The 15019-nt window shown below is 36.5% G+C and overlaps 1 protein-coding gene across 4 annotated transcripts in view; it reads left to right on the forward strand.

Moving 5' to 3' along the window:
- si:dkeyp-14d3.1 (transmembrane protein 132C) overlaps window positions 1–15019 on the forward strand; it is a 135720-nt gene that overhangs the window by 36192 nt on the left and 84509 nt on the right. The window lies entirely within an intron of this gene.

Here is a 15019-nt window from a genome sequence, read left to right on the forward strand (position 1 = left end):
ATACTGTGGAATTCTGCAGCCAGTCTCTATTTGCTTTTGCATATTATTTTCTTCCTCTCGGCTGGAACACTGAAACACTAAACTCACTGAACGTGAACAGTACTTGCTGTAGCTCTGCACCAAGAGCATCCATCAAATCATTATTGATCTAGTTAGGTCGCCTGACAGCATAAATTTAAACACGGGCTAATGACAACAAACAGCATGTTGGGTTTTTATATTGGAAAATGTGCAGATAAGAAAATAAGACAACAAGTGGTGAATCAACACAAATCATCCCCTGCACACTTAATTTAATAATTACTTCTCATTCAGCTAACCTTTATCGTGCATGAGAATCTTCAAATTACTTTCTTCGTATCAAATTACTGTTTGTAGACATTCTAGTCTTCTACCAAACCTCAAAATTTACAAAGATCTTGACAGAAAGCTCATGGCATGGGGCCTTGTTAGGGAATTTTCCAACCATGGTGTGTTTACAGTCTCAGTACAAGTACATAACTTCAACAGAATTTTAACGGTTTCTTGTAAAAATTGTGGTTGCTGTGGACAAACTTAATCAGCCAATCTTGGGTTGCCCCCTCCCAGTTCTGGGCCCCGGTCAATTGCCTGCTTTGCGACGTCCCTGTAAGCAACTGTAGTTGTAAGATAAAGAAGTAAGAAGTAAGATAAAGAATGAGCAGGGTTGTTATGGGATTCAGTGAAGCTGCTGATAAGCTCTAATTACAATGAACAGATGAGACAAAATGATTTATATACATATCATGTAATGCAATGAGGATGTTATTCATTAAAATGGATGTCCATTAGTGTAATGACTGGAGCAGATCTTAATCACACAGTCTTAAAACATTTATAAACCTTTGGCTTGGCTGCAACAAGCGGTCACGTCAGTTTGTCAACATTAAAACAAGCAACATGCTGAATGGAAGTGTTTTCTGCTTAGGCAAGGCGAGAAGAACAGAAGCAATTTTAAAATGAAACATATTAATAAATATATATAAAGCTATTACATGCTTATTTTCTTTTTCTAGTTGTTTACTAATGAAGATACTTTTCCCAGCTAACAAAAAAAACAGATACACAGTGTGCGCTTTAGGCTTAAAATTAGAGTTTAGCTTAAAAAAAAAGTTCACAATAGCTATGAAGTTTTAACAAGCCAAACAAATTCTCCAGACGCGTGTCTCACCCATGCTACATTTAATTACCAACTAGTTGTCCTGAGGTGATAAACCACTGCAAACTTTTTCTTTTCCCCTAATTTGAGGCACTCTGAATGATTCCTTTCATCAGTCAAATGAACAGACCGGGCTGTGCCACTGAGGCAGCGCCTGTGGTGTTTTTATTTGGCAGCATATAGTGCATGGCAGGCACAGGTTGGCCATCTGAGAGCCACAGATATGGAAAAGGCCTCTGTGTGGTCCTAGGTGATAAGGCTGTCCTCGTATGCGCATTTGTTAGGACGCTTAATCGCCAGAGCGGAAAAAAGACTTTGATCTCTATATTCACAACATCATTATCATCTGTGTACTACACACTTCTGTGTCAGCCATTGTTAGCTGTGCAGTGTGAGCGCTGGAAGAGCTTATGATCCTGTGAAATCTGTCAAACAGGCCTCCTGATTACTTAGTTTTACATGTTTATTAGATCCCGGGTTTCTATATTTTATGCTGAAAATCCATCCTTCATATCAATTTCTTCATGTTATGCCTCTCTCTGCATTAGAATATGTAATCAACATCTGTAGGCAACAACAATCCTCAGTTTTGGTATGGTACATTTAAAAGAAAATTAAAATGGCCACTGAGCCCTTCAGTAAATCTTTCCTTCTCTCTCCTTCCTTTTTCACCTTTGTCTGGTTCATTATGCTGAAAGGCTCATGCTGGGATAGCTGTTATGCAATTAAAGCCATTTTCACACGTATTTGATAGCTGATTATCCAGCCAAAGCTTTGTGGACACCCAGCATGGAGCGTATGTGCCTTGCTGCAGTATTTCTGTCTTGACATGCTACTTTTAATTTGATCGGCTCTGATTTGACCTGCTCTGTGTTAATAGGCTGTGTCACTCAGACCCAGAAATTACTTACTTATTTTTTCTGCAGTTTACTTTCCTCAGATTTAGAGGGATTTTCGGTGTGGAGCTTTTGATAAGCTGCGTGGAAATGAAATTTGGTTTGGATGTTAATTAAAGAAAAAAATACTGTAACTACTGGTCATATAACTATTTCAATGATTGTGTTTATTTCATTGTATTATATATCATATTAAAAAATGTATTTTAATGTTTAAATGCATTATTTGTCTAAACTGCATGGCACCTATGCCAAGATGAAGGAATTCAGTATAGATGGCATTGTTTAAGAATACAGTATGCCAGTGTAAGGTATAGGAGTGTGCAGAACGGCCCTCCCCAGATATCTTATTCTAATGTGATAATATAAATCAGCTCTTATTTTAGCCTTGCTGCAATCTTTCTAAACATATGCATTATCCAGTTACCTTATGTTGTCATTTCCAGCTGAAGGAAAATCAGTCTAATCAATGATTGTTAACATGTTTATGAAAGTTGTGCAGCCGTATGAGGTTCAGTTTATAGTAGCATATGATAATAGCTTGCTTGTTTCTCAGTGTAGAGAAGAGACCGAAGGAGCTGATTCGGGATATAAAACATACTGATATATTTTAAACCTGTTTAATTAAATCCTCCTGAGGTTTGTTCTCCACAGCGTCCTGTAATTAGATCTTTCTCCGCTCCATATATTTGTATCATATCTTCAAAGTCTACACATCACTAACCTGTTTTCATTATACTCTAACAACTGATGATGTAGTGGTAATAAAGAAAAAACGACTGTAAGTGGTTTAACAACTTGTGACTATTAATCCGAAGTGTTTGCCACATCTTTAAGAAAGGATGTAATAATGATATTGACAAATATTGCAAGAAGTCAATGATAGCTTCCATATCCTGCAGATTAATAATATTTAAAATTGGAATTTTATGAGCAGCTGAATTGTGAAATGTAACTACTACTGAGCACTTAATGTGGAAATGTAAATACCACTAAGTGTATAGCACTGAAATATTTTAGCAGCCTTTTTATGTAGGTTACATTACCCTCTCAGTTCATAATTATAAGTGTTCCCATTTTAATTGTGCGTGTGTACTTCTATCCTTGTGGAGACACTGAGGACATTTTGACTGGTCCTTGCATTCTGACACTCGTTTAAGGGTAAGGGCTTGGTTTTAGGGTTCAATGTAGGGTTAAGTTAAGCAACGATACATTCAAACACTCACATATGAGTTAAAACAGATGGATACTTGTGTTCAGATTAGGTTCAGGTTAGGGTTAGATAAAAGTATGAATGATGGGGTTTAGGGCAATTTTTTAAAACACTTGAGCAGCTCTGGTGCAATCAGTCTATTCTGATTTAAGAATTTAATTTGGGGGGAAAACAGAGTCGCTAAAGTGGATTAAATAAAGGTTCAGTGTGTAGAAGTTAGTTATATGTAGTGGTGAAGTTGCAGGTTGCAGCTGAATACCCCTCACCTCACCCTCCCCTACCAAACATGAAACAGGTTCTCCTATGGTAGCCTTCAGTTGTCATAGAAACTCTAAAGGTGTTTAATTTGTCCAGTCTGGACTAATGTAAAAAACATGGCATCATTAGAGAGGACCCGCTCCTGATGTAAATAATACGTTTTCAAATATAAACGGCCCATTCTAAGTTAAAGAAAGCAACAATTTGTACAGTTTAGATAAAACACACTAGTGAACTAGAATTATTGTATATGTAATTTCTACCAATAGATCCCTTTCACCTAAGTCGTACACATTGGACCTTTAAATTAAACAAAAGTCAACATGAAAAACTTGAAGTTGAACGCACAACTACTTGTTAAAAATGTATTACATTATGTATATTCCCATGCGTAAAATTCAGTAGTGTTTAAATTCAACACTAAACAACACAGCAGAAAAGTACTCATGGCTACGATCATAAACCTGTATATACCCTTATGAAATAAATCATTAATGTTCAAACAAATGAGCAGAGGTGCTATCTCACAGAGCAAATGCCACGTGGGCATACACATGATTTATGAAAGAGATTGATTTCAGGACAAGATGTGTCAGGACCCTGGCTTACCTGAACTCATGTACTACAGATATTCATTCCTTTCACCAAAAATTGCAAAGAACAGTTTTTTATTAACTTTCTATTTCTGCTAAGTTCCAAACTGACCACACAGGTAAACACATCTCTAAAATGTTCGCTGATGACACGTTTCATTTGTTTTTCTGCAGTTTGAGATTTTCTTTGTTTTCTATGGATGTGGTACAAAAGTCAGAGGAAGATTTTGGTGTTGTTGTACAAGGAAAAATACTGATTTAAAGCATTCAGCAAGATGTGTTTCTACCATTAAAATGAAACTGCACTCTTTCTTTAACCACAATTTGCTTTTGTTGCCTAAACCTAGACACATGTGGGACTGAGGATTTGAACCCAGTTGTCCTGTGTCAGAGTCTTGAATTTCCTCAGCCGAACATTTCCGTTCAACATAAGAGGCATCAGTTATGTTCCTATCCAAATGTATTTTCCAAAAGAAATTAGTGTCTGAAATTTGTAGAATTATAGAAACATGACAACTGAGAGATAAGTTTGACCTCAGCTGAATGGTGAAACCCTGTTCAACAAAGAAACGGTCAGAGTTATAGATGTGAGTCCCTGTCTATTAGCAAATTGTCAGAACTCTAAGGCTAATGTATTGCTATGCCATTACTATCAACAAAGTTAATTACACGAAGATATTTAATGACATTTTCATCCTGCAGGCATGTCATTACCATGCAGGTGATATGAATCCAGTGGAGTTTGACTAAATCTGAAGGGGTTTGCAACGAGTGTGAGAATGGCTGTGTTCCTGTGCAGTAATGCTGAAAAAACGTAATCAAGACTTATATATATATATATATATACTTACAACATCTAAATATATATATATATATATAAAACATCTTAATATAATTTTAAAAAGTGGTGTCAGTGTATAAATATTATGAATAAAGCTGGATTAGTCCAGATTAATTCATTGACTGCTGCATATTCCTCTGCTGCATTCCTGCTTAGATATTTCCATGCCATGTTGTGCTTGATGTGAAACAGTAGCTATCACATAATAGCCTGAAATGTTTCATCACCAACAAGAGTTCCTCCCTGTATTGTCTTCAAAGAATAAAGACATTTTTGCACAGCAGTACTTTCTGCACAGTTGCAGGGGGGAGTCGAGTGAAGGAAGACGACACTGAAAAGACACTTAGGACTTTAAAGCCATAAAATTTGATATGCAAGTAAAGTATAAGCTGTAGTCATTATCATAATGTGTTTTCTGGTATCACTGCGCGAGCATTCTAGATTGTTATATGTCATTGATAATTCATTATTATCCCTCCATATTAGATGGCTCATATGCAAATCAAATGCAATGAAGGAAATGATTTAAAGCATGTGTTCCTCCTGCGGTCTCCAGTGGAAGAAAAACCCCAGAGCACAAAAGGAAATTGCTCTATTTTCTATGTTTTTTTTAATGTTGGTACAGTGCTGCCGTACGAGTATCTGTAGAGGCAGGGTCATTACGTGTGCATTGTCCTCCTTGAATGTACTCAGCCATCATTTCAACAATAGATTCGTGAGACAGTTAGTACGAGCAGACATGTCCTTGGTATTGTGCATCTCTCACTTCTTTCTACATGTATATGACTTTGCTGATAAAAAGTTCACTACCGGTTGTAGTGTGGTCACAGTTGAGCAGAAGTGACAGATTGGAGACCTATTAGGGATTGTATGAAAATAGTGTGTAACCTTTATGAAAGCAGGTCTCACTGAGATGTTATTAGAAGAGCACTCCACCACTTTAGCCATACATTTCTGTATTATCCTCTCAATGGACAGTAACATAAAGGATCTTAATCAATACAGCGAGCAGCATTTCTTCTCATTTTTTCTTTCTTTGTCAAAATCCACCAACTATAATACCCGCAGTACAAATCAACTGCTGACAGTCAGAAACGTGGGTGTGCTATGCTACTAGTGGCAAATGTAACCTCAAGACTGAAGCCAGGGGCAGAAATGACGAGCAGAACAAAGGTCTAGATCACCTTTTTTTCACCCCTAGTTTTTTGTTTGTACTCTTCAGACTCAAGTGACAATGACTCATGTGACATCACTTAAGGCAAATTATCGGATTTCACACAGCGCCCTCTGGAGGAAAAGCTCATTTTATGCAATAGTTCTCTCTAAGAGCTGTAAACAGGGTATAACATTTTCTCCGTTACTGTTACTTGCCGATTTGACAACACTTCGATGTCAGATGCACGTTTGTCTACAAACCAGACAAGAATAAATACAGTCCTCTAGGTAATGGTGGCAGGACATAAGTATGTCATGCATTATTTTATTTTTTTTTGTTGCGACACAAATAACAAAAAGATACAAAGTATATAGAAAGGGATCCTTCTTTAAATCCTAACATATTATCTGAGCAAAACCTTTCACATTGCTGCCATTGCACACATCATAAATGAAATAACGCCTGACTTATAGAAAATATTATAAAATCTATACATATCAAATATATACTATAAATGAACTACTAAATAGATAAATTAGGCTTCACTGTAGTGAATATACAACTATTCATTCACACTGTAGTATATCAATATGAATACTAAAAGTTAAGGTTTTTGTGCACTCGACACTTTGTTAATCTGATATAAAGTGCTTGGACTGGGCAATAACTTAAAGCTCTTACAAGTGTTTCTGTGTTTGAGCTCGCTCCTCCTGTCCTTTGCTCTGGCTTTAACAGCCGCTGAAATGACAAAGATTGGAACTAAATTGGTTGCAATGACACAAAATGATGTGTTGTCATCAGTGTGGAGATAATAACTATTATTGCTTTCGTACTTTCACCTATTGGTTTCGTATGTGTGTGTTTGTGTGGAAGCTTGGCTGATTTGGTTATGTGTGTGTACGTGTGTTTGTGTGATGCTGAGGTGTGGCAGGTGTGTCATGTGTTGTCTTCCATGTCTGTATGTTACATTGCACCAGTCAGATAAACACTGCTGTGCGTGCAGTTTGTTCAATAAAGAAAAGATTTCAACAAACATTTGTTTGCCAACAGATTTTAATAACATTTTCAGCCGTGTATGCATGTGTGTCTGCGTGTGTTTTGTGAGTGTGTGTAAACACAAGTGCATGTGTGCTGACACGTCTCAGCATCGTGCTAGGCTCCCCGGGAATAACAAAAGTACCATATGAGCAGGAGGCAGTGCACCACTGAATAAATTATCTACCATTAGGCTTCATTATGTGTGCTGACGGACAACAGTGACTAATGTATGCAAGATGCAATGACCTAAAATATCAGTGGAGGGGAATCCAAAATAGAATAATTCTCCATAAAAAGGTTAAAAATCCTTCTGAGTCTCAGTCAAAGAAGGTAACATTTTTCCAGAGGGCGTATTTTAACTGCAACTAACAATTATTTCCATTACTGAATTAGGGCTGTGCAATAAAATGATAACAATAATTATAGTTGTGTTCATTTGCAAAATGAGAGCTTTGAACGTTCTTCCTTACAATGGTTTCACCATAGTGGCTTTTAAATAAACTTTTAAACCACAGTGGAGAAATATTGATTTATTTACATTCTTCTCGATAGTTATGGATATCGACTTATGAATACAAACAATGTATTTGTTTTATTATAATTATATATCACTGAGCCTTATATTGAACATTTAGCGGATATGTTTTACTTTCAGGATTCTCTTTTCAAGCGTAAAAATGTAATACACTATATTACATTGCCCTTCACTGCATTTACCATTTGTGAATTACCAGAGGAACAGGCTAATTCAAGCATCCCCCCTCACCATACTGGTCCTGAAGTGATGTATTCTCTGTAGGAAACTAATGTAGGAGATGGGATGAAATGGATTTTAAAGTTTATCTGATATGAGCTAATATAAGGCTCCAGTGGTCTGGTTTGACTGTGAATAAATTAAGTAGTTGTTAAGTATTAGTTTTACTCCCACACACACCTGTGAAGGAGGGATACATTCTAATAGCAGCATGGACTGACACAATATCCCCAAAAAGATACAAGGGCTGCAACTAACACTTACTTCCATATAATTATTTTCTAATTGAATGCTCATCTATAAAATGATTAGAACCCAACCGGTTCAGTTGGCAGATCAAAAATATTTGTAATAAAGGTTATTGTTAAAGTGTAAAATATCAATTTCAGTTTAATCAATTTATTTTCGATGGCACACGGGTTGGATAAAAATATGAAGTCTTTACTATATATAAATGTCCATCAATATTGATCCAAGTCCAAGATGACATCTTCAAATGTCATGCCCAATCCGAAATACAGTATGAAACCCACACACGTTGATTTCACTGATGTAAATTAGGATGGACATTATGATATTGGTGCATTTTTACTCAAATGTCGAATCATCCTCCCTGTTGAGACTCTGTGTCAAAAATTTTAATATAATCAATTGACAATTTGAAAAATAGATTTATACTACTCAATTTACTCGATTAAAGACAATCAGTTATTTTTAAATCAATACTCCTCTTACATCCTCTTATCACCTGGTTCAAGTGATTAAGTTGTTCACACATACGAGACAATTCAGTCTTAAATATATCAAATGCAGCAAAGGGCAAGTTGTGTCTTCAGGAATATTAGCTCTGCCGTCACTTTGTGTTAATTTACAAATGTACATGTGCATACATGGACTCTGACCTACAGGGTGTCACAGTGCTGAGTGAAGTTGGCTGTGAACATGTTCTTTCAACATTAAGTTTGTAGCTGCAGACCAATAATGGATTGATACTTAAGTCCCAGTCAGACCAATAATTCATAGAAACCAATGATTAACTGCTCCCCTTGAGAAATGGACCATAAATGGTTTGCTGGCTTTAGCAAAGTGTGAGACCTCTCCTGTCTTTACATAGGACTACAACATACAGATCAACTCAGTGGTAACATACTCATCTGTGATTCATTATTGTGCAATCTCATTTGAAAGCCATCATCTGTGGCTGTAAAGAGGCTCTGAAGGAGCAGAGCCACTGGAGTGTAAAATATGCGATGAAAGAGTTAAAAAACGCCTTGTCAATTATTGGCATCCATTGAAGCCGTTTTCCTAAAGCAGCGTCTCTCATTTGAAAGAAGGAAGAAAGAACCAGATATAATTTATCAAGACTAAATGTAAGCGAGACTGGCTTCAAGCCTTCATTAAATAAATCTTGTCAGTTGCCTTCTAGTCATTATGAATCATTTCTTTGTAGTTTCAGATTTAGAGACAGGTTTGACTGTGATGTAGCAACCTGCAGCAGATTGCTTGTGCGTCTCCAAATCAAACTGTTACCCTTCCTGTTAAAGAGGCTACTAGTGTTAGCACAAGTGTGTGTGTGTGGAGTCCTTGTGGTTGCAATGATACACCTTCTTGAAAAGGAAACAGAAAGCCAACAAACAGCACTTGTATATTTTGAAGAGCTTTTTTTTATGTAGTAAAGAGTCTCACATTTTCATTTGGGCAGCATGGTGGCTGCTACAAGGCGTCAAACATCAAATTATGCTGAGCTTGCTTATTCAGAGTTGTCCCACTGTGTGTTCCATTTGTGTTAGCTCGTAGTTTGTGTGTGTGTGTGTGTGTGTGTGTGTGTGTGTGGAGTCGCTGAGGCCCTGTTAACAAACACTGCTGCCAGATCCTGGGTACACAGAGAGGTGGCAGTGCTGTTATAGAGCCGAGCAGCGCACAGCTCCCACACTGCTCCATGGGGGGTCTTATCATCTGCCTCGCATCCCTCTAGTTGTGCTCTCAGTGAAAATACAGCACTGTATACACAGGTATATCATTCATATATAATCATTTATAAGACGGCAACATAGAAAGATGGACTGTTGATCTACCCTTTACATAGGAGGCTGTTTTTTCGCAGAGTGAAAGGCATTGTGAGTGCTCATATCCGCGGGCATGATGGGATGTTTTTAGCAGACAACAATTCATATGATCTTGTGATGTTTAGCGTGATGTTACCAGGTAACAGTGAAATGTTTTCTTTCCCTCACACTGTTATTGCATGATAAGATTTGTTCAGCAAGAGAAAATTTTTTTTTACAGAAAAGCAAACAAATAAGCATTCGAAACTGCATCAGCTTGTAGCAAATGAAACACCTTTTATATCAATATTGTAGTTTCCTTAAGTTATCCCCTTACATTTAAATGTATTCTTTACTTTATTCTTATATATATTTGTATTTTTGTAGAATCTTTTTTTTTTTGTGAGTATTAAATAATAAAAAAATAGCCAACTGTCAACAGCAGGCATTACTAATGACTTAGTAATGAATTAGAGCAGCTAGACTCTGTCTTTTCTAATGAATGTTTTCTATGTTGTTATTTTGGCGATATGCTGTTAAACGATGATAAGCGACATTGCGTCTGTCCCGGGAGAGGGATCCCTCACTTGCAGTTCTCTGAGGTTTCCACTTCCTTCTGCTCTTAATTGTTATATATTTGGTTCTTTTTCCCCACTCTGGTCCAGGATTATTACAGAGGATGTGACATCCTGTTAAGATCTATGAGTTCAATTGTGATTTGTATTTTTTTAATAATATGATTTATTGATTGATAGAAGTCCTAAATCAGGTGGGTTTTAATCTGTGTTTCAAAATCATACAGCAAATGTATGGAAACATAGTTTTGCCTCAGTTTTCATGTAATATATTTTGATCACCTTCTGTTGACAAGTTATTATTACTATTAAAAAAATTGTTAAATTCGAGCAAGCACAAATCTGTTTCATGGTCAGTATGTACATGTACACATCTGTTTATATCTGCATAAGATTAATGTAATTAATGTCTCTATGCTCATGCTCACAATTAAATCCATAGAGTCCATGGGGCACAAGAAAAGTGAACAATTCCTTGATTTCAGTAGCTGTTCCCAAGGTTTTCTTCACTTCCAGTCATCCGGAATTGATAGCAGATATTTTATCTTTCGGTTTGATCGTCTGATAAGGTTTGTAACCACCCTGACCCACTGTTACACGTTCAATTAGAGTGCTAATTAAATATTCACTAAACTGAACCTGATAGTCAAAATACCAGGCTGGAAGTTTAATAGAGGCCACACTCTCATCACTGATGAATATATTGACAGGAACAGAGCCTGACAGATCAAAATGTATCTCCTGCACTCTACATTATACACGCAGCTGTAATTATTTCTTTGTAGGATGACTGAATTAAATTACAGAAATTCATTTTATCGTTTATTCAGCGCTAATTAATGAGTCAGCTTATTCAGTCCCCGGTCTTTTACTTACAGTTTTCTTTTGCCCCTCACGCTTTTATTCCCTTCTAAGCATAAACACGATCAAAGCGAGTTTCTTATAATTAATTACAGTCTCTAAGCTAGACCCTGTTATCTTGTAGCTTCATGTTTAATTTAGGGTCAGTATTTTATGGATTCTTCCAAGCTAATAACAACAGTTGTTGATTATAAAGTTCTGATTTTAAATGTTGGTATAGAGATGTCTTTTCTAATGAATTGCCATTTATTATCATGGATGATCATTTTTAATAAATAAATAAAAGTTTTTGATTTAGCTTAATGCACACATGCATTACAGAACACAATCAGTGGAAAAGCAGATGTACAGAACAGAGACTAATTAGATTTTTTTCTCTTTTTTTCCAATGTACTGAAACAACCATCCATCTTCCTCATGTTTCCTCTTGAAATACAGCATGGCACACAGACTACACTGAAAACCTCCACTCTGTGGCTCAGTTTGATTACATCGTCCATTAGACCTTGAATAGTCAGAAAGTACAGAGATATGATTTACTGCTGTATCTTGGAGGGAACACAAAGGACTAAATTGAATGGTTTCGTTATTCGTTTTCATGGACTTTAATGTGCCTTTAAAACTCTGCAATTGGCACCGTAACTGGCATTATATCTTCCCTGATAGTTGCAGTCACTTGTTCCCTCACAGCAGCTAATTATCTCGGTTAGCTTTGCCCTTGTTTTTAAAAAAATGTGGTGTGTACTTTTCTGACATTCACATAAGCCACAAATGATAATATTGTTTTACCACATAAAAACATTATGGAATTCATAATATATTTAGTAGATCAAAATCTGGAAGACTTGAGAACAAATCTTTATCCAAACGCTTTTTTAAAATCTTTTCTTTAGCTGGTTATTTAGCAGCATTCGTATCTGCTGTTTGTGTGTGTCCATCTTTTTATACGGTCTGTGGTTGTAGTCTTTGTCTTCGGCCGAGCTAACTGGCTTCTGACTCTAGCTGCATGCTTACCGTACAGACATGAGGATTGGATCTTCTCATTGAACACGAAAACAAGAAGGTGCAGTTCAAAATGTTAAAGGGACAGCTCATTTGACTTTGACACTTAATAATCATACAAACAAATTAAAGGTTAAGAATTTAACTGGTGAGGAACAGCTGCTTGTAAATGTTGTCAGTTTTAATAATCAAAACAATAAATGTTGCCCATTTGATAATTATCCATCTGTTCATCCACAATATGAAGTGCATTCTACATTGTGTTGTCCTCTAGTCCTGTCTGTGAAAACATCACTGATGGCCACTTGCTTCGTTATGGAAGTCAGACACAGATCACGCTGCTGTACTGAACTACTGATAATCCAAAGTTTCCAAACTATACATCATTATCTTACTTAAAGTCGCATGCTCAACACCGGTCATCCCTAAAGAGACAAACGTTTCCAATTGCAGTTTGTGCTTTTCCTTTCCACGGCTCTAGTGCTATTTAAATTTGACTTAGTGATTTGGCCTTTCAGGAGGCACAGTGGTGTGCATGTGTGAAAAGCCAAAGGACACACGCTCTGCCGGGACTAACGTAATCAGTGCCCTATTTCTCACCTGATTTTAAATTCAAAGTAAGAACTGGCGGTCCAGCCAAAAGGCAGAGAGGGACGCATTACATTTGTTTTGCCTGACTTACCTCACCGTGTTGATCACTCTATTACTGTGACAGTGCAGCCAGCATACTGCACTGTTTTGTTGAACAATTTGCATTACTCACCTAGTTTTATCTCGCTCAGACAGGAGCGGTTAGGTATTCAGAGCTGCTGTGCCTCCGTTACTCTCTCACTATCCTCAGGTTGGATTTCTTTGGCCTACAAGTTGCCTTACCAATGTCAACACTTAACTCATAATCGTGTCCTGACTCTGATGTCGTCTGAGCGAGACCCTGCTAGAGACCCCTTCAAATGTAGGATTTACCCGGTTCATCCCCAGCTTGTGTGTCAACTAGTGTGTATGTGTCTGACAGTAAAACATGTACCTATAGCAACAGAGCCACAGCCCCCTGTGATCACTGTCCCCCAGCGCAGTCCCGCTCCCCACCCACATCAAATCAATAGTGTCAGGCAGAGCGCCATTATAGCTCCGTACAGTAGGCAGACCATTCCCTCTCCCTGACCTTGTTGCTGTGCAGTGCTGTTAACAAGCATATACCTTGAATGTATGATACTCAGATCCTATTAAAACAATTTCTACAGTATGGATCAACAGTAATGACACATTTAACCCTTTGTGTTAAGATGCATTGGAGTCCTTGGTAATATGCTTGGTAATACATTGTTTTTAGAGTTTCCATAGTGACCAACTCTCTGCCACAGGTGAATTGTGTCTTTATTCACAGAGCGGCTCTTTCCCTTGTGATTTACCATCAATCATTACCAGTATTTAAACTGCCTGGAATTAAGGCAAGAGAGGGCAACTGTTCCAATTTGAAAGTAGGACAGGGCAATACAACAATGTCAATAATTACATCAGTGTAATTTTATCAATAGCAAAGGTTCAGTATATATTGACATTTAAAATGTTTACAGATTTGTAAAATATTTTCCTTTTTTTATCAAATGTTTGTCCATCTGTAAAGAAATAATGTGACATTTATCCTGATAATTATCGATATTGACTGATATAAATTTTTTTTATCTTTACATAAATTTTGGCAGCCCATTTTAAAAGTCAACGAATAACTCAAATGGAATAAATTAAAATATATTTCAAGAAATTATGATAGAGACAAAGCTAATTAAATACAGAAAATTATATGGTAAAATATTCCGCTAACTAAGTATTAAGATGAAACTGGCCTTTGCCTTGTCTTCTATTGTCCATTTATTTTTCAATTGTGTGCTCATGTTTTTATGTCTGGTTCTTTTATTGTTTCATTTACAACAATTGTACTTTTGTGAAGCACTTTGTGACTTGCTCTGTGAGAGGTGCTTCACTAAATATACCCTACTTATTCCTCATGCTTTCTAAAATCACCAGTATTGGAGGAATGTTTAGAACAACCTTAAAAAAAATATGTTATTAGACTTTAATTAGAGCTGGTTGATATCGCCAAAACTTTTAATTGGATAAAAATCTTCATCTCAGTCGATATTGATAGTTATCACAATAAATGTCACATTATTATTTTACAAATCTGAGGTAGATTAATTATGTGACTTTCTATGCTTGCACATTGCATTAGAATGATATTGATATATGTTGGACCTTTGTTATATTGTTGTTATATTGTGATGATTATTGATATTCTTTTATTACTATACAAGCATGGAAAATTATACTAAAGTATTATTCAATGAATATGTATTATAATCATAAGTATGCGATACAGAGAAATGCCCCCAGGGATGTAATTGTGTTAGTCGTTTTAGGTGGATAATGTTGGGCATATTCCATCACAATTTCCAATATTCATTAAGCTTATCCCAACAATTTTAAGGATAATTTATATATGTAAGTGTGTATCCGTCAGCATAATAGCAGTGGACTGAAAGGTGCGAGGTGAATGTTGTGGCTCAGTATAACTTTGTGTTTACAGTAGACGATGCCCTTCATGTCTCTGCT

This window comes from Paralichthys olivaceus, chromosome 4, assembly GCF_024713975.1.
Source record: "Paralichthys olivaceus isolate ysfri-2021 chromosome 4, ASM2471397v2, whole genome shotgun sequence".
NCBI classification, from domain to species: Eukaryota; Metazoa; Chordata; class Actinopteri; order Pleuronectiformes; family Paralichthyidae; genus Paralichthys; species Paralichthys olivaceus.